General features: G+C 45.6%; 1 protein-coding gene across 2 annotated transcripts in view; it reads left to right on the forward strand.

Moving 5' to 3' along the window:
• MBTPS1 (membrane bound transcription factor peptidase, site 1) overlaps nucleotides 1-21,220 on the forward strand; it is a 130,565-nt gene that overhangs the window by 26,717 nt on the left and 82,628 nt on the right. For both annotated transcript variants that reach the window (XM_073605446.1, XM_073605445.1), the window contains exon 2: nucleotides 3,077-5,573. The gene's annotated coding sequence lies outside the window, so the exon portion shown is untranslated. The remainder of the gene's footprint in view (nucleotides 1-3,076; nucleotides 5,574-21,220) is intronic.

Genomic DNA, 21,220 nt, shown 5'->3' on the forward strand with positions numbered 1-21,220 from the left:
CCATGCATGACCCATACACTCTTCTATACCCCAAAGCACACTCCATGCATGACCCATACACTCTCCTATACTCCATAGCACACTCCATGCATGACCCATACACTCCCCTATACCCCATAGCACAATACTCTCTCCTATACTCCTTAGCGCACTCCATGCATGCCCTATACTCTATAGCGCACTCCATGCATGCCCCATACACGCCCCTATACTCTATAGCGCACTCCATGCATGCCCCATACACTCCCCTATACTCTATAGCGCACTCCATGCATGCCCCATACAGTCCCCTATACTCTATAGCGCACTCCATGCATGCCCCATACACTCTCCTATACTCCATAGCGCACTCCATTCATGCCCCATTAACTCACCTGTACTCCATAGCACACTCCATGCATGCCCCATTACCTCTCCATACGCCACAGCACACTCCATGCATCCTTATACACTCTCCTATACACTATAGCGCACTCCATGCATTCCCCGTTAACTCTCCTATACCCCATGGCGCACTCCATGCACGCTCCATACACACTCTCCTATCCTCCATAGCGCACTCCATGCATGCCCCATACGCTCTCCTATTCCCCATAGCACACTCCATGCATGCCCCATACACTTTCCTATACACCATAGCACACTCCATGTATGCCCCACACACTCTCCTATACCCCATAGCACACTCCATGCACGCCCCACACACTCTCCTATACTCCATAGCACACTCCATGCATGCCCCATACACTCTCCTATACTCCAGAGCGCACTCCATGCATGCCCCATTAACTCTCCTATACTCCACAGTGCACTCCATGCATCTTTATACACTCTCCTATACCCCATAGCACACTCCATTCATGCACCATTAACTCTCCTATACTCCATACCACACTTCATGCATGCCCCATACACTCTTCTATACCCCAAAGCACACTCCATGCATGACCCATACACTCTCCTATACCCCAAAGCACACTCCATGCATGACCCATACTCTCTCCTATACTCCATAGTGCACTCATGCATGCCCTATACTCTATAGTGTTCTCCATGCATGCCCAATACACTCCCCTATACCCCATAGCACACTCCATGCATGGCCCATACTCTCTCCTATACTCCATAGCGCACTCCATGCACGACCCATACACTCTCCTATACCCCATAGCACACTCCATGCATGCCCCATACACTCCCCTATACTCCATAGCGCACTCCATGCATAACCCATACACTCTCCTATACCCCCATAGCACACCCCATGCATGGCCCATACACTCTCCTATACTCCATAGTGCACTCCATGTATACCCCATACACTCTCCTATACTCCATGCATGCCCCATACACTCTCCTTTACTACATAGCCCACTCCATTCATGTCCCATTAACTCGCCAATACTTCATAGTGCATTCCATGCATGCCCCATTACCCCTCCATACGCCATAGCACACTTCATGCATACCCCATCCCCTCTCTATACTACATTGCGCACTCCATACATACCCCATTAACTCTCCTATACTCCATAGCACACTCCATGCATGCCCCATACACTCTCCTATACTCCATGCATGCCCCATACACTCTCCTATTATGAATGAAGAAGCAATGCCGATTGTTCACTCATACAGTAATAGTAACAGATCACTTTTCGCAGCAGCTCTGTATGCATACATTGCCTTGAAAAGGTATTCATACCCCTTGAAATTTTCCACATTTTGTCATGTTGCAACCAAAAACGTAAATGTCTTTTATTGGGACTTTATTTGATAGATCAACACAAAGTGGCACATAATTGTGAAGTGGAAGGAAAATAATAAATGTTTTTCACATTTTTTTAATAAATAAATATGTGAAAAGTGTGGGGTGCATTTGTATTCAGCCTCCCTGAGTCAATACTTTGTAGGACCGCCTTTTGCTGCAATTACAGCTGCAAGTCTTTTTGGGTATGTCTCTACCAGCTTTGCACATCTAGAGAGTGACATTTTTGCCCATTCGTCTTTGCAAAATAGCTCATGGTCTGTCAGATTGGATGGAGAGCGTTTGTGAACAGCAATTTTCAAGTCTTGCCACAGATTCTTAATTGAATCTAGGTTTGGACTTTGACTGAGCCATTCTAACACATGAATATGCTTTGATCTAAACCAGTGGTCTTCAAACTGCGGCCTGGGGGCCGAATGAGGCCCATCGCTTGCCTTTATCTGGCCCTTGGGGCACTATTCTTCCATCTGATATGCGGCACTATTCCTTCCTGCATTGACTACAACAATTGGGGACTATTCCTCCCACAGACACCACTGATGGGGCACTTTTCTTTCCATTGACATCAATGGTGGCACACTATTCTTTTCACTGACATCAATGATGGGGCACTATTCCTCTCATAGACACCACCGATGGGGCACTATTCTTTCCACTGACACCAATGATGGGGCACTATTCTTTCCACTAACACCAATGATGGGGCACTATTCCTCGTCATTGGTATCATTGGGAGGGATAGTGCCCCATTTTTGGTGTCAGTGGGAGAAATTGTGCCACATTGTTGATGTCAGTTGGCAGTGGGAGGAATAGTGCCCCAAGGGCCAGGTAAGGGAGGCATCTGGGCTGCCATTTGGAGACCACTTCTGTATGGAATAAAAATAATTTTTAAACTTTATAATGATACATTTTCTTTAAGACCTTATGCTTAAAGCCACAGAAGCCATGCTTGCCACATTAAAACTGTTTCTACTCTAAAAGCAAATACAAGGTCGAGCCCCACCCCTAACCAATAAGGTATCTGGTTATGATACCACCTGGTATTAACCACAGTATTCAACATGCATATGTAGGTTCTGGCATTCTTACCGAGGAAACAAAGGAATGCCAAATATGCACCATATGCTAGTACTATGTAGACAAGAGGGCTTGGATGGTAAGAAAAGGACCAACATGTCACTCATGCAACTAGCATATCATCCTGCATTCATCAAGAGTAACTGTTCTTGTTAAGTGTTCCTAAGATGTACTGTGTGCAGGTAACGCTATCAATATTTCAGTCACATCCTGTATTTTCTTTTCTTTTAGCTGGATAACAGAGGCTCAGCTACAGTCCCTAGATGTTTTGCAAAATTTCCTTGGTCAGATTAGACAATTGAAGATTGTGTTTGACCAGTACAAAGAAGCAAATAGAAATAATGTCATCCAGATGCTTAAATGTTTGGCCAAAGAGGGCAAAAAGTTACAGAGTTTGACCATCATATGTTGTGGGGAGAACGCTTTATTTTACTCCGGCTTAGGAATTCTGGACAGCTTAATGGAACTGTGCCGTAAGGAAAGCAAGGTAGACCTCCATCACATCGACTTAAGAAAACTTCCATTTACTCTCAGTGATGGTTTTACAAGGCTCATTGCTACAGGAAGTCCAAACTCCATAGCTTGTTCATCAAGAATAGAACGTTTGCAAAGTGACTCTTGAAACTCTTCTAGAGGTCTTACAAAAGTGTCCCAAACTGACTGTTCTAGGTGCCTTTTGTTCCAGTTTTTCAGAAGATGTGTTCCGAGAACTGATGAAGCCAGAAAGGCCACCCTTTAAACTTCTGGATATTTTGTGTAAATGTCTTGATAAGTATCTCACTGCTATTTCTGATGAGGTTTGAGGAGAACTTTGTCAACACCAACCTTCTCTGTCTGTGGATATAGAGTTTGACCATACTGTCCTTGCATGGAAAATTCTACGAAACCTAAAGCCAAATATCCCTGTATCTACATTACAGCTCAACCCTTGCAATGAATTGACAAGACAACTAGCATTTGTCAGTGACCACTATGTGAAAACTCTCAGGAAGCTTGTGATACAGACCACCTCCTCTAGTGGACTCAACTCAGCTTTGATTGACATAGGGAAAAATTGCCTTCAGCTGGAGGAAATCCACTGCTACTGCGTAGTTAGCTCTGATGTTTTTCAGGCTTTCCTAACACGCTGTTCTCGTTTTGAAGAAATACACACTAAAAGTTGATAAGGAAAGTTATCCTTGGGAGGCAACCTATTGTCAACCACCATCTAAAAAACCATAGCTTAACACAAATTTTAGAGACAAAAACGCCTTGTGTGATAAAGGGTGCATATTCTTGCTAAATGTTAAGGTACCGTATATAAAAAAAAAAATTCTTAGCCATCAGGCTCAGCCCACCCAACTTCAGAAATCCTCATTTGCTGTGTTGTCCATGTCTCTGTTTAGACACTCTGGACTCAGTACACCTCCACATGTGATGCTTCCACCAAATGAATGTACCTGTAGGTGCTAATGTATGCTAATCCCCTGCTGAACTGAGTGCATTGGCCAGATGACAGGTTTTTTCCCGCTATGCTTATGCAGAGTGGACACGGACACAGCCCACTCTGCTCTATAGGCAGCTGGATGTAAACAGATGGACTGTCCGTTTACACCCAACTGCTTTCTGATTGCAGAAAGCAGTTGGGTTGGGTGTAAGCATAACCCATCTCAAAAGGTATAATATAATCTGCTCCTGAACTGCTCTCAAGTAGCTCAATTTGCAAAGAGTTTATATGACTGACGGGTGATTTGAAGTATCTAGTGTAGAAGTATTTAAAGTACCTAGCATCAAATACTGCATATCTATATCAAATATATCTTATTTTACATAGTTAGCCTGGCAGAAAAAAGACACCAGCCCAATCTAGTTCAACCAAAATAAGGGAAAAAAACCCCAATATATTCAGTATCTCACAAAGGTGAGTACACCCCTCACATTTTTGTAAATATTTTATTATATCTTTTCATTTGACAACACTGAAGAAATGACACTTGCTACAATGTAAAGTTGAATGTACAGCTTGTATAACAGTGTAAATCTGCTGTCCCCTCAAAATAACTCAACACACAGCCATTAATGTCTAAACCGCAATTAGCAATGGGCCCAATTAGCCATTTACCTCCCCAGTGTCATGTGGCTCATTAGTGTTACAAGGTCTCAGGTGTGAATGGGGAGCAGGTGTGTTAAATTTGGTGTTCTCGCTTTCACTCTCTCATACTGGTCACTGGAACTTCAACATGGCACCTCATGGCAAAGAACTCTGAGGATCTGAAAAAAAGAATTGTTGCTCTACATAAAGATGGCCTAGGCTATAAGAAGATTGCCAAGACCCAGAAACTGAGCTGCAGCACTATGGCCAAGACCATACAGCGGTTTAACAGGACAGGTTCCACTCAAACGCCATGGTCAACCAAAGACGTTGAGTGCACGTGCTCATATCCAGTGGTTGTCTTTGGAAAATAGACCTATGAGTGCTGCCAACATTGCTGCAGAGGTTGATGGGGTGGGGGGGGTCAGCCTGTCAGTGCTCAGACCATACGCCGCACACTGCATCAAATTTGTCTGTATGGCTGTCGTCCCAGAAGGAAACCTCTTCTAAAGATGATGCACAGGAAAGCCTGCAAACCGTTTGCTGAAGACAAGCAGACTAAGGACATGGATTACTGGAACCATGACCTGTGGTCTGATGAGACCAAGATAAACTTATTTGGTTCAGATGATGTCAAGAGTGTGTGGCGGCAACCAGGTGAGGAGTACAAAGACAAGTGTGTCTTGCCTACAGTCAAGCATGGTGGTGGGAGTGTCATGGTCTGGGGCTACATGAGTGCTGCTGACACTGGGGGGCTACAGTTCATTAAGGGAACCATGAATGCCAACATGTACTGTGACATACTGAAGCAGAGCATGATCCCCTCCTTTTGGAGACTGGGACGCAGGGCAGTATTCCAACATGATAGCGACCCCAAACACACCTCCAAGATGGCCACTGCCTTGCTAAAGAAGCTGAGGGTAAAGGTGATGGATTGGCCAAGCATTAATTAATTAATTCGTTAATTAACATTAATGGCTGGGTGTTGAGTTATTTTGAGGGGACAGCAAATTTACACTGTTATACAAGCTGTACACTCACTACTTTACATTGTAGCAAAGTGTGATTTCTTCAGTGTTGTCACATAAAAAGATATAATAAAATATTTACAAAAATGTGAGGGGCGTACTCACTTTTGTGAGATACTGTGTGTGTGTCTATATATATATATATATATATATATATATATATATATATATAAAATGACACACACATGTATATACAAACCTATACCCACAGTTTTAATTATAAGTGCATGCATGATAAGTAATTGGTAACACTTAGGCCTCGTGTATATACGCAACTTAGAAAAAGCTTCTAAATCTGGCTATAGATTTTCAAACAAAAATCCTTAGGAGAAGAATGTTCTAAGAAAGTTTGTTAGTTTTTCCAATCATTAGTGGATCAAATTGACATTCCTTTTCAACCGCAGTGACAAGAAAATGTGAAGGAGCAGGATGGATAAATTTTCCTCAAATAAATTTCTAATAGTGTATTTGGTTTTTGTTCGCTAAAATCCATTCATTCCAAAGTCAAATGTGAAAAGCAAACAAAATCTTTTGTATGACCTTCAAACATTATGACAATGTTCTTTGAATTTTTGTAGCAATTTTCCTAAGAATTTTTGTTTGAAATTCTTTTCATCTGCTGTATGGGCAGCTTTAGGCCTCATGCACAGGAACATAAAAAGACTGCTGTATTTTTTTTTTTTTATACCATGAACGCCGCTGTATGTTATTTAATGTGACCATGCACATGCAGGCATTTTTGTGTGGATTTGTACGCAGCACAAAAAAAATGCCCCAAACCTCTGTTTGGCGCGAAGGTTATCAGTGTTTTTTATGTGCAAAACTGCATCTAAACGTGCATAAGCGCACATGTAAATTTATTCCATTGGCCAGAATAAATGATAATGCTGCCAAGTAGAATGCATTTACGCTGAACACAATACACATGTACATGCATAGACTTACGCAGCATTAGAGGCATTTTTTCTGCCAATCCTGGGTACTGGTGTTGCCATGTTCAGTTTTTTTATTCCTGTAAAAGTACCTCTGTTAGCCTATGTGGCAATCCATGCAAAGACATTTAGGCTGGGTTCATTCTTGTGCGATGTTATCGCATGTGATTTGCACCGCACTACTGTGCAGATCACATGAGATGTCTGCGAGATGCAAATTCGGCCATACAAATTGTATGGCTGAATTCACGTCACATTCGACCCAAAATGGTGTGGGGCCCTTTATTTGGTCCGCACTGGAATCTGATTGCATGGGTGTTCACACCTATGGGATTAGATTCCTGCACCATTTGACATTTGCGATATGAGAACTGATCTGAGGGTGTTATTAAAGTGTAACTCCACTTTTGTTGAGAAAAAAACATTCCCCTTTGGGTGATCAATGAACATTGCAAAGATTATAACAACCTTGTTGCAGATTCCTAACTTTTGTTATTCTGAAGAAATCCATGTGTGTTTGTCTCTGCCTCTGTTCTGAGTGGGTCTAATGGAAGTGGTTTCATACTTAACCACTTAAGGACTGAGCCTCTTTCTGAGATTTGTTGTTTACAAGTTAAAAACAGTTTTTTTTTGCTAGAAAATTACTTAGAACCCCCAAACATTATACATTTTTTTTTTAACACCCTAGAGAATAAAATGGCGGTCGTTGCAATACTTTCTGTCACACCATATTTGCACAGCGGATTTACAAGCGCACTTTTTTGGGAAAACATAATTTTTGAATAAAAAATATAAGACAACAGTAAAGTTAGCCCAATTTTTTTTTTTTATATTTTCAAAGATAATGTTACGCATAGTAAATTGATACCCAACATGTCACGCTTCAAAATTGCGCCCGCTCGTGGAATGGCGACAAACGTTTACCCTTAAAAATCTCCATAGGCGATGTTTAAAAAATTCTACAGGTTGCATGTTTTAAGTTACAAAGGAGGTCTAGGGCTAGAATTTATTGCTCTCGCTCTACCGATCGTGGCGATACCTCACATGTGTGGTTTGAACACCGTTTTTATATGCGGGCGCTACTCACGTATGCATTCGCTTCTGCACGCGAGCTCGTCAGGACGGGGCGTGTTTAAAACAATTTTTTATAATTCTTGTTTATTTTACCTTTTTATTTTTACACTTTTTTTTTTTTTTTTTTTAATTGTGTCACTTTTATTCCTATTAGAAGGAATGTAAACATCCCTTGTAATAGAAAAAAAGCATGACAGGACCTCTTAAATATGAGATCTGGGGTCAAAAAGACTTCAGATCTCATTTTTACACTAAAATGCAATAAAAAAAAAATAATTGTCATTTAAAAAAATGAAAGAAAAAAAAAAAATGGCCCTTTTAAGAGCTATGGGCGGAAGTGACATTTTGCGTCGCTTCCGTCCTGCAATGATATGGAGACGGGTGGGGGCCATCTGTAAACTTTGTAAACTTACTCTGTCAATATCCCCACACACTTAGGATTCTTTCACACGGGACGGATCCATCATGATCCGCCCCGTGAACATCCGCTTGCTCAGCGGGGATCGCTCCGCCGTTCCCCGCTGTGCAGGAAGGTGACAGGTCCATCGCTGCACACTGTGCAGCGACGGACCTGTCAGAGTGCCGCTCTCCCCTATGGGGGACCGGATGATGACGGACCGTAGAGTCCGTCATCACCTGATCCGAAAACGGTTTTTCCTCCGTTACACTTTTTCGGAGCGGGTCGGATGTCAGCGGTCATGTCACCGCTGACATCCGACGCTCCATAGAGATCTATGGAGGGTCCATTCAGGTCCGCCTAAAAAACTGACAGGCGGACCTGAACGGATCGTTTGTGTGAAAGGGGCCTTACTCCTTGAATTCTGTGACATATATTTACTCTGCCCTGTGGGTAGGCACAGCTGTCACACATTTCACAGAACCTGCCTTCTGACCTACGTACAGAGGTGCTGAGAGGAGGAGTTTCAGAAGGCGGAGTCAGTACAGGAATCTCCGCTTTCAGGCTACAAGGTACCATGGGATATGTAGTTCTTATAAATTGAAAGTGAACAGAGGAGAAGCAAAGCATGCATGATAATATGGAACGAGACAGACAGCAGACAGGCTGCACTCACAACATGAAAGATTATATTGGATTATCAATATTGTCAACACTGTAGAGCCATCAATAGTGGACAATTGGTGTATACTCCGCGCCAAATAATAAACACTCAAAAAACTAAAAAACTGTGAAGCTGCTCTCCAAAGGGGTATAATAATCAAAAAGTGATTGGGTAAAATAAAGAGGGCGCTGTGTTGTAATTACTCTTGGTAAATAAATCTATAAAGCAATACTCAAAAATAAATTGACATGCATACATAAATTAGATAAATAGATCAATTTAAGTGATCTGATGACAATGAAGTCACCCGTGATTAGAAAATTGTAAAAGTAAATAGTCCCAAACAAAAGTTCATAGTGATCTAAAAACAAAATTCTTCTGTGTAGATAATCTTCCAAAGAAGTAGTGAATAATCCTTTACCGGACACTATAACGACCCCCATCGTGTTCTAGGTAAATGATCTGCTTACCAGAAAGATTTGTCTTCTTTAATTAAAAAGAAAGTCAAAAGACGCTTTGGCAGGATAGTGCCTGCTCACATAGATATAGCCTGGAGATGTATAGGAACCTTCCTCCTCAGAGTTATGCGTGGGATATATTAAAGAAGTTATGGAAACCCATAGCGTAATCCTATTTATTAAAAAGTAATAAAAAAGCAAAAGCCGAGTGGCCGCTTACATGTACAAGTGCCTTTACCCGGCACTGGGGCTGCTGCCTTGTTTCTAATGGATGGCTGTGTATGGCGCCTTGCTTCCACCTCCGTGGTTGGCGTGTGCTTCACCACCCGACTGGAAACAACCAGAGGGACCGGAAGTGACGTGGAATAGCGTGACCAGGTACCGCCTCGACGTACGTTTTGTGATTACGTCTTCACGTGAAACACGGACGGGTCTGCAGGATCAGATGAGGATAAGTGCGGCACGGACGGAGCTCAAGCAACTCGCGTCCTCACATCCCAGTCGTTGGCTACGCCCCCACGGCAGATGAGGTTTCATATTGATAAATGTAAAGTTATGCACTTGGGGGCTAACAATATGCACGCATCATACATACTAGGGGGAGTACAACTGGGGGAATCAATGGTGGAGAAGGATATGGGGGTTTTGGTAGATCATAAGCTCAATAATAGCATGCAGTGCCAAGCTGCGGTTTCAAAGTGAGCAAAGTCCTTTCTTGTATTAAGAGAGGTATGAACTCCAGAGAGAGAGAGATATCATTTTGCCCCTGTACAAATCATTAGTAAGACCTCATCTGGAATATACAGTTCAATTTTGGGCACCAGTTCTCAAAAAGGATATCGGGGAACTTGAAAAAGTGCAGAGAAGGGCAACCAAACTGATAAGAGGTATGGAGGAGCTCAGCTATGAGGAACTGAATTTATTCACTCTTGAAAAGAGGAAATTAAGGGGGGATATGATCAACATGTACAAATATAGAAGGGGTCCATATAGTGAACTTGGTGTTAAGTTATTCACTTTACGGTCATCACAGAGGACACGGGGGGGCACTCTTTAAGCCTAGAGTAAAAGAGATTTCATCTCCAAATATGGAAAGGTTTCTTCACAGTAATGCCGCGTACACACGGTCGGACTTTCCGGCATACTTGGTCCGGCGGACCAGAGTCTGCCGGACAATCCGCCCGTGTGTAGGCTCCGGCGGACTTTTTCCCAAAAGCCCGCCGGACCTAGATTTGAAACAAGTTTTAAATCTTTCCGTCGGACTCAGTTTCGGGCGGAAAGTCCGCTCGTCTGTGTGTGCTGGTCCGACGGAAAGCCCGCTCCTGTGTATGCTGGTCCAACGGACCAGATACGACGCGAGGGCAAGGTATTGCATTCCGCGCTCGCTGCAATAGGAAAAACAAAATTTCCTATTGCGGCGAGTGCGGGGCATACCAGGCCCTTAGGTCTGGTATGGATTATAAGGGGAACCCCCTACGCCGAAAAAACGGCGTGGGGTCCCCCCTAAAATCCATACCAGTCCCCGATCCGAGCACGCAGCCTGGCCGGTCAGGAAAGGGGGTGGGGACGAGCGAGCGCCCCCCCCCCCCCCTCCTGAACCGTACCAGGCCGCATGCCCTCAACATGGGGGGTGGGTGCTTTGGGGGAGGGGGGCGCCCTGCGGGGCCCCCCCACCCCAAAGCACCTAGTCCCCTTGTTGATGAGGACAAGGGCCTCTTCCCGACAACCCTGGCCGTTGGTTGTCGGGGTCTGCGGGCGGGGGGTTTATCGGAATCCGGGAGCCCCCTATAATAAGAGGGCCCCCAGATCCCGGCCCCCCACTCTATGTGAATGAGTATAGGGTACACTACACAGGTTTTTAAAATATTTTATTAAACAGCTCCGGGGGGGGGGATTTTCCTCCGGCTTCGGGGGTCCCTCCGGTTCATCTTCTCCCGGCGTCCGGTTGGTTCTTCTCCCGGTGTTCCAGTTCTTCTGCCGGCTCCTCCACTGTCTTCAGGTAGCTCTCTTGCCAGCGGAGGTCCGGACTTCTGGGCTTCTTGTCTTCTGGGCTTCTTGTCTTCTCTTCTCTTCTCCAGATGTTGACATGATGCTCTCTCCGGCTGGACTGCTCTCTGACGTTTTAGGGGGCGTGGTCACTGGGTGATGTTGACCACTCCCCCTAAAACGTCAGTCCCAGCATGCCCAGGGACTGTGACATCAAAAGGGGGCGGGGTCTCCGCCCATATAAGTCACAACGCAGCCCTCAGAGAGCAGTCCAGCCGGAGAGAGCATCGTGTCAACATCTGGAGAAGAGAAGACAAGAAGCAAAAGAGGCTCAAACAGAGTCGATTGTGCTCAGCAAAAGGGTCCAACTCATTTGGTGAGTCTAGAATTTACACTACCCCCAAGAGGTGGATCACCACAATGTTGAGACTTGGAGCACTAGCACCTTTTTGCACAGGAAAATGACTATTTGCACTATTATCACTATTTGTACTTGTATTCATGTTGCACTATTGTCACTTTATTATCTACTATTTTTTTTAACATTTGTTCATCTATTTAAGCACTGTAAATTATGATATATATTGGCACTTTTACATCAAATGCAAACCTATTGTTACATAGCTCTCTAGTTGGTAAAAGAATCAACCATTTTTAATATTTAGGATTAGGAATGAGCCGAACACCCCCCCCAACCCCCCCCCCCCCCCCCCCGGGTTCGGTTCGCACCAGAACCTGCGAAAGGACCGAAAATTTGCACGAACGTTAGAACCCCATTGACGTCTATGGGACTCGAACGTTCGAAATCCAAAGTGCTCATTTTAAAGGCTAATTTTCATGGTATTGTCCTAAAAAGAGTTTGGGGACCCGGGTCCTGCCCCAGGGGACATGTATCAATGCAAAAAAAAGTTTAAAAACTGCCGTTTTTTCGGGAGCAGTGATTTTAATGATGCTTAAAGTTAAAAAAAAAAAAAAAATGAAATATGAAATATTCCTTTAACCACTTGCCGACTGCCTAACGCACATATACGGCGGCAGAATGGCACGGGCAGGCAGAATCACGTACCCGTACGTGATCTGCCTCCCGCGGGCGGGGGGTCCGATCGGACCCCCCCCCCGGTGCCAGCGGCGGTCGGCATTTGACCGGGAGCGTCGGGAGGCGAGGGGGAGACCATCAGATCGTGGCCCCCCCCTCGCGATCGCTCCCAGCCAATCGGAATCCTCCCCTGCCTGTGTGTAGTTTCACACAGGCAGAGGATGTGATGTCATCTCTCCTCGGCTCGGCAGTTTCCGTTCCAGCGCCGAGGAGAGAAGACATGTAAGTGCACAACACACACACACACACACACAGTAGAACATGCCAGGCATACTTTACACCCCCGATCGCCCCTCGATCCCCCCCCCAATCACCCCCCCCCGTCACAAACTGACAGCAAGCAGTATTTTTTTTTTTTCTGATTACTGCATGGTGTCAGTTTGTGACAGTTACAGTGTTAGGGCAGTGAGTATTACCCCCCTTTAGGTCTAGGATACCCCCCTAACCCCCCCTAATAAAGTTTTAACCCCTTGATCACCCCCTGTCACCAGTGTCACTAAGCGATCATTTTTCTGATCGCTGTATTAGTGTCGCTGGTGACGCTAGTTAGGGAGGTAAATATTTAGGTTCGCCGTCAGCGTTTTATAGCGACAGGGACTCCCATATACTACCTAATAAATGTTTTAACCCCTTGATTGCCCCCTAGTTAACCCTTTCACCACTGATCACCGTATAACCGTTACGGGTGACGCTGGTTAGTTCGTTTATTTTTTATAGTGTCAGGGCACCCGCCGTTTATTACCGAATAAAGGTTTAGCCCCCTGATCGCCCGGCGGTGATATGCGTCGCCCCAGGCAGCGTCAGATTAGCGCCAGTACCGCTAACACCCACGCACGCAGCATACGCCTCCCTTAGTGGTATAGTATCTGTACGGATCAATATCTGATCCGATCAGATCTATACTAGCGTCCCCAGCAGTTTAGGGTTCCCAAAAACGCAGTGTTAGCGGGATCAGCCCAGATACCCGCTAGCACCTGCATTTTTCCCCTCTGCCCGGCCCTGCCCACCCAAGTGCAGTATCGATCGATCACTGTCACTTACAAAACACTAAACGCATAACTGCAGCGTTCGCAGAGTCAGGCCTGATCCCTGCGATCGCTAACAGTTTTTTTGGTAGCGTTTTGGTGAACTGGCAAGCACCAGCCCCAGGCAGCGTCAGGTTAGCGCCAGTACCGCTAACACCCACGCACGCACCGTACACCTCCCTTAGTGGTATAGTATCTGATCGGATCAATATCTGATCTGATCAGATCTATACTAGCGTCCCCAGCAGTTTAGGGTTCCCACAAACGCAGTGTTAGCGGGATCAGCCCAGATACCTGCTAGCACCTGCGTTTTGCCCCTCCGCCCGGCCCAGCCCAGCCCACCCAAGTGCAGTATCGATCGATCGATCACTGACACTTACAAAACACTAAACGCATAACTGCAGCGTTCGCAGAGTCAGGCCTGATCCCTGCGATCGCTAACAGTTTTTTTTGTAGCGTTTTGGTGAACTGGCAAGCACCAGCGGCCTAGTACACCCCGGTCGTAGTCAAACCAGCACTGCAGTAACACTTGGTGACGTGGCGAGTCCCATAAGTGCAGTTCAAGCTGGTGAGGTGGCAAGCACAAGTAGTGTCCCGCTGCCACCAAAAAGACAAACACAGGCCCGTCGTGCCCATAGTGCCCTTCCTGCTGCATTCGCCAATCCTAATTGGGAACCCACCGCTTCTGCAGCGCCCGTACTTCCCCCATTCACATCCCCAACCAAATGCAGTCGGCTGCATGAGAGGCATTTTCTTTATGTCCTCCCGAGTACCCCTACCCAGCGAACCCCCCCAAAAAAGATGTCGTGTCTGCAGCAAGCGCGAATATAGGCGTGACACCCTCTATTATTGTCCCTCCTGTCCTGACAATCCTGGTCTTTGCATTGGTGAATGTTTTGAACGCTACCATTCACTAGTTGAGTATTAGCGTAGGGTACAGCATTGCACAGACTAGGCACACTTTCACAGGGTCTCCCAAGATGCCATCGCATTTTGAGAGACCCGAACCTGGAACCGGTTACAGTTATAAAAGTTAGTTACAAAAAAAAGTGTAAAAAAAAAAAAAAAAACACATACAAAAATATAAAATAAAAAAAAAATAGTTGTCGTTTTATTGTTCTCTCTCTCTCTATTCTCTCTCTCTTGTTCTGCTCTTTTTTACTGTATTCTATTCTGCAATGTTTTATTGTTATTATGTTTTATCATGTTTGTTTTTCAGGTATGCAATTTTTTTATACCTTACCGTTTACTGTGCTTTATTGTTAACCATTCTTTTGTCTTCAGGTACGCCATTCACGACTTTGAGTGGTTATACCAGAATGATGCCTGCAGGTTTAGGTATCATCTTGGTATCATTCTTTTCAGCCAGCGATCGGCTTTCATGTAAAAGCAATCCTAGCAGCTAATTAGCCTCTAGACTGCTTTTACAAGCAGTGGGAGGGAATGCCCCCCCCCCCAACGTCTTCCATGTTTTTCTCTGGCTCTCCTGTCTCAACAGGGAACCTGAGAATGCAGCCGGTGATTCAGCCAGCTGACCATAGAGCTGATCAGAGACCAGAGTGGCTCCAAACATCTCTATGGCCTAAGAAACCGGAAGCTACGAGCATTTCATGACTTAGATTTCGCCGGATGTAAACAGCGCCATTGGGAAATTGGGAAAGCATTTTATCACACCGATCTTGGTGTGGTCAGATGCTTTGAGGGCAGAGGAGAAATCTAGGGTCTAATAGACCCCAATTTTTGCAAAAAAGAGTACCTGTCACTACCTATTGCTATGATAGGGGATATTTACATTCCCTGAGATAACAATAAAAATGATTTAAAAAAAAAAAAAAAAATGAAAGGAACAGTTTAAAAATAAGATAAAAAAAATAATAATAATAAAGAAAAAAAAAAAAAAAAAAGCACCCCTGTCCCCCCTGCTCTCGCGCTAAGGCGAACGCAAGCGTCGGTCTGGCGTCAAATGTAAACAGCAATTGCACCATGCATGTGAGGTATCACCGCGAACGTCAGATCGAGGGCAGTAATTTTAGCAGTAGACCTCCTCTGTAAATCTAAAGTGGTAACCTGTAAAGGCTTTTAAAGGCTTTTAAAAATGTATTTAGTTTGTCGCCACTGCACGTTTGTGCGCAATTTTAAAGCATGTCATGTTTGGTATCCATGTACTTGGCCTAAGATCATCTTTTTTATTTCATCAAACATTTGGGCAATATAGTGTGTTTTAGTGCATTAAAATTTAAAAAAGTGTGTTTTTTCCCCAAAAAATGCGTTTGAAAAATCGCTGCGCAAATACTGTGTGAAAAAAAAAAAATGAAACACCCACCATTTTAATCTGTAGGGCATTTGCTTTAAAAAAATATATAATGTTTGGGGGTTCAAAGTAATTTTCTTGCAAAAAAAAATATTATTTAAGTAATCAAAAAGTGTCAGAAAGGGCTTTGTCTTCAAGTGGTTAGAAGAGTGGGTGATGTGTGACATAAGCTTCTAGATGTTGTGCATAAAATGCCAGGACAGTTCAAAACCCCCCCAAATGACCCCATTTTGGAAAGTAGACACCCCAAGCTATTTGCTGAGAGGCATGTCGAGTCTATGGAATATTTTATATTGTGACACAAGTTGCGGGAAAGAGACAATTTTTTATTTTTTTTATTTTTTTTTGCGCAAAGTTGTCACTAAATGATATATTGCTCAAACATGCCATGGGAATATGTGAAATTACACCCCAAAATACATTCTGTTGCTTCTCCTGAGTACGGGGATACCACATGTGTGAGACTTTTTGGGAGCCTAGCCGCGCACGGGACCCCGAAAACCAAGCACCGCCTTCAGGCTTTCTAAGGCCGTAAATTTTTGATTTCACTCTTCACTGCCTATCACAGTTTCGGAGGCCATGGAATGCCCAGGTGGCAAAAACCCCCCCCAAATGACCCCATTTTGGAAAGTAGACACCCCAAGCTATTTGATGAGAGGTATAGTGAGTATTTTGCAGACCTCACTTTTTGTCACAAAGTTTTGAAAATTGAAAAAAGAAAAAAAAAATTTTTTTTTCTCGTCTTTCTTTATTTTCAAAAACAAATGAGAGCTGCAAAATACTCACCATGCCTCTCAGCAAATAGCTTGGGGTGTCTACTTTCCAAAATGGGGTCATTTGGGGGGGGTTTGTGCCACCTGGGCATTCCATGGCCTCCGAAACTGTGATAGGTAGTGAGGAGTAAAATCAAAAATGTACGCCCTTAGAAATCCTGAAGGCAGTGATTGGTTTTCGGGGCCCCGTACGCGGCTGGGCTCTCAAAAAGTCCCACACATGTGGTATCCCCGTACTCAGGAGAAGCAGCTAAATGTATTTTGGGGTGCAATTCCACATATGCCCATGGCCTGTGTGAGCAATATATCATTTAGTGACAACTTTGTGCAAAAAAAAAAAAAAAAAAAATTGTCACTTTCCCGCAACTTGTGTCAAAATATAAAACATTCCATGGACTCAACATGCCTCAAAGCAAATAGCTTGGGGTGTCTACTTTCCAAAATGGGGTCATTTGGGGGGGTTTTATGCCATCTGGGCATTTTATGGCCTTCAAAACTGTGATAGGTAGTGAGGAGTAAAATCAAAAATGTACGCCCTTAGAAATCCTGAAGGGAGTGATTGGTTTTCGGGGCCCCGTACGCGGCTAGGCTCCCAAAAAGTCCCACTTGGGGTTTTTAGTGAAACAAGGATTGGTGATAAAGCATCAGTGGAAAGGAGAAAAGTTTTTCCCAACTCTTACAGGAGAGAATTTCCCTTTCTATGGGGTAGATTTCATCTCACTTCCTGTTGTCTCCTTCCGTTTGCAAGTAGGAGTCATTTGTAAGTTGGATGTTTGAAAGTAGGGGCCTGCCCTATATACTCAGCAGAAATTTGGGCCTTAGGTGTTGTTGTGGCCTCAACACTGTAAGCCCTCACAGGGCCCTGCTGTGAAATATTAGATCAAGAATTGTAATTACATGCCCCTGTTGAACAGGGCCAGAAAAATTGGGCCTTTGGTAATGGTGGTGCTGGTGCCACAACACTGTAGGTCCCCACAGTTACTCTTGGTGGGCGCTGGAACGGGCCCTGCTGTGAAATATTAGATCAAGAATTGTAATTACATGCCCCTGTTGAACAGGGGCTGAAAAATTGGGCCTTTGGTGGTGGTGGTGCTGGTGGCACAACACTGTAAGTCCTCACAGTTAATCTTGGTGGGCGCAGAAACGGGCCCTGCTGTGAAATATTAGATCAAGAATTCTAATTACATGTCCCTGTTGAACAGAGGCTGAAAAATTGGGCCTTAGGCACTGGTGCTGGTGCCACAACACTGCAACCCCTCACAGATACTCTAGTTGGAGCGCAGGAACTAGCCCTGCTGCAAAAGAATTGCATCAAAAATTGTAATTACACGCCCCTGTTAAACAGGGGCTGAAAAATTGGGCCTTGGACACTGGTGCCCAGAACCAAAAATGTTCTTACAAGCTATCAGCATGATCATTGAGGAGGAAGAGGATAATTACTCAGCATAACAGGATAGTCACTCAGCATCAGCATAGGCAGTCTTTGAAGGGATCTGACATTTCAAAAAAAATTATTCGGTTACATCAGCATCAGGTGCTTGGTAGCTGGTGGTGATCCAAGACTGATTCATTTTTATGAAGGTCAGTCGATCGACCGAGTGGGTGGACAGATGCACCCTGTGATCGGTTACAAAGCCTCCAGCAGCACTGAATGTGCGTTCCAAAAGAACACTGGATGCAGGACAGGCCAGTAGCTCAATTGCATACTGTGCAAGCTCTGGCCAGTGATCCACCCTCAAGACCCAGTAACCCAGAGGATTTTCGGTGGGAAAGGTGTCCAAGTCAGATCTTGCCCCTAGGTATTCTTGCACCATGTAAAACAGACGCTGGCGATGGTTGCTGGAACCGATCATACCTTGGGGCTTTGGACTAAAAAATTGTCTGAACGCATCGGTCAGACGGCCACCTTCTCCACCGCTCCTTCTTTGACTGACCGAAGCCTCAGCAACACGTCCAGAAACAGGAGTTTGTAGCCTCCCAGTCTCTGCAAACGCGTTGCACAGACCTTTCTGCAAGGTCTTCCGAAGATGTTTCATCCTCTGCTCCCTCTGCGACGGCAAGATAAGGTCCGCAACCTTACCCTTGTAACGTGGATGGCCAGCCAGTATTGGTTCTTCTCCTTGATACCATGAATACGAGGATCCTTACGCAGGCTTTGCAGGATCAGGGAGGCCATGCAGCGTAGGTTTGCTGAGGCATTCGGTCCGGAGTCCTCTGGGTCACTAAGGACGACATGGTCCGCAGCCACCTCCTCCCAGCCACGTACAAGTCCATGTGTTTCTTGGGACTGATCCCTTAAAGACTGCTGCTGATGCTGAGTGCCAGGCTCCACCTCCATACTGACATCCTCTTCCTGTGTGATCGCCGGCACACAGGAACACTGTCTGGATAAAGGGGGCCTTGAGAGCTAAGGAAGTCCTCCTCTTCCTGCCTCTGTTCTGCCTCAAGTGACCTGTCCATTATTCCACGCAGCGTGTGCTCCAACAGGTGGACAAGAGGGACAGTGTCACTGATGTATGCACTGTCACTGCTCCCCGTCCTCGTGGCCTCCTCAAATGGTGACAGGACAGTGCATGCATCCCTGATCATGGCCCACTGGCGTGGGGGAAAAAAAACAAGCTCAGCTGACCTTGTCCTGGTGCCATAGTCGCACAGATACTCATTGATGGCCCTCTGCTGCATGTGCAGCCGCTGCAGCATGGCCAACGTTGAGTTCCACCTGGTGGGCATGTCACAGATTAGGCGGTTCTTGGGCAGGTTAAACTCCTTTTGGAGGTCTGTCAGCCGAGCACTGGCATTATATGACCGGTGGTGCCATTGTCGCAAACCACCATTCCTGCCTTAAGTTGGCGTGGCATCAACCACCTCTGAACCTGCCCCTGCAGAGCTGACAGAACCTCTGCCCAGTGTGGCTCCTGTCCCCCAAGCACACCAGCTCAAGCACTGCATGGCATCTTTTGGCCTGCGTACTTGCTTAGCCCCTTGAACGCCTACAGAGCACCGCTGGTTCCGAGGACAAAGCACAGGAAGAGGCCATGGAGGAAGAAGAAGAGGAGGGGGTGGAGGAGAGAGGTGTGTCACAATCTGTAGAAGTGGCATTTTGGAGGCGTGGTGGCGGAACAACCTCCAACACTACTGCACCTTGTCCTGCATCCTTCCCAGCTGCCAGCAGAGTCACCCAATGCACGGTGAAACTTAGGTAACGTCCCTGTCCATGCCTGCTGGACCATGAGTCAGCGGTAATATGCACCGCTGACCGCCCTGTCCAGCGAGGCATGGACATTGCCTTCCACATCCCGGTAGAGAGCCGGAATCGCCTTCCGTGAGAAAAAGTGGCGTTTGGGTACCTGCCACTGAGGAACCGCACATTCCACAAACTCACTGAAGGCGGCAGAGTCTACCAACTGAAAAGGAAGCAGTTGAAGTGCTAGCAATTTTGCCAAGCTAGCATTCAACCGCTGGGCATGTGGATGGCTGGGAGCGAACTTCTTTCGGCGGTGCAGCAGCTGGGGCAGGGAAATTTGCCTGGTACAATCTGACGTCGGTGTACCGAAAGCAGATTGTCCACAAGTACTTGGCTGTGACACACCTAATTCTACACCTTCATTCCTCTCAGTGCAGGTCTCAGAGAGGACTGAAGGTATAGTGGGGTTGGAGATCTCAGCTGATGAGGAGCAGGGAGAGGTCCTCTTTGTTCTTTGGTGTGGGTCATTTAGATACGCTTGCCAACGAACTGCATGGCAGGTCAACATATGTCTGGTCAAGCATGTGGTGCCCAAGCGGGAGATGTTTTGGCCACGCAAGATACGCTTCAGACATATGTTGCAAATAGCAGCGGTGCGATCTGATGCACTCGTCTCAAAGGCCCACACCAAAGAAGTTTTGGAATAACGCGCAGAGACAGCAGCGCCCTGCACCTGCAGAGCTTTGCGGTGTGATGCAGTCAGTGTGCTGCCCTTAGGCTGGCCCCTGGAGGGCATCCTGCCTTGTTGGTGATGTGCCTCCTCCTCCTCCTCCTCTCTCCTATCAGGCACCCACGTTGAGTTCATCTAGCTCAGTATCATCATCAGAGCCTTCTAAACGCTGGCCATCCTCCTGGAGTATGTACCCAACACTGTGGTCAAACAGTTCGAGGGACTCCTCAGGAGGACATGGTGGGGCTAGGGAAGGAGTCACTGATGCCATTGAGCCGAGGGAAGAGGCCGCGTTGGCAGCTGCTTTGCCAGACAAAGTTCCCTGAGCATGGGTGAGAGAGGAGGAGGAGGATGAGGACGGCTTGGTCATCCACTCGACCTACTTATAAAGGATCCGCTCATTTACTATAAAATCAATAACAATTTCAGATCATACTCCTATAACTGTGACCCTTCTCCCAGTTTCTGCAGGCCACCTAGAACGGATTTGGCGGTTAAATGAATCACTATTAGATGATAATAGCATAGTGGAGGCATTATCTCTTAAGATAAAAACATATTTTGAAATAAACATGCCGGGAGAAGTGTCTGAACAGGCTGTCTGGGAAGCCCATAAATCAGTGATTAGGGGTGAACTGATAGCACA

Source organism: Aquarana catesbeiana, linkage group LG11, assembly GCF_042186555.1.
Source record: "Aquarana catesbeiana isolate 2022-GZ linkage group LG11, ASM4218655v1, whole genome shotgun sequence".
NCBI classification, from domain to species: Eukaryota; Metazoa; Chordata; class Amphibia; order Anura; family Ranidae; genus Aquarana; species Aquarana catesbeiana.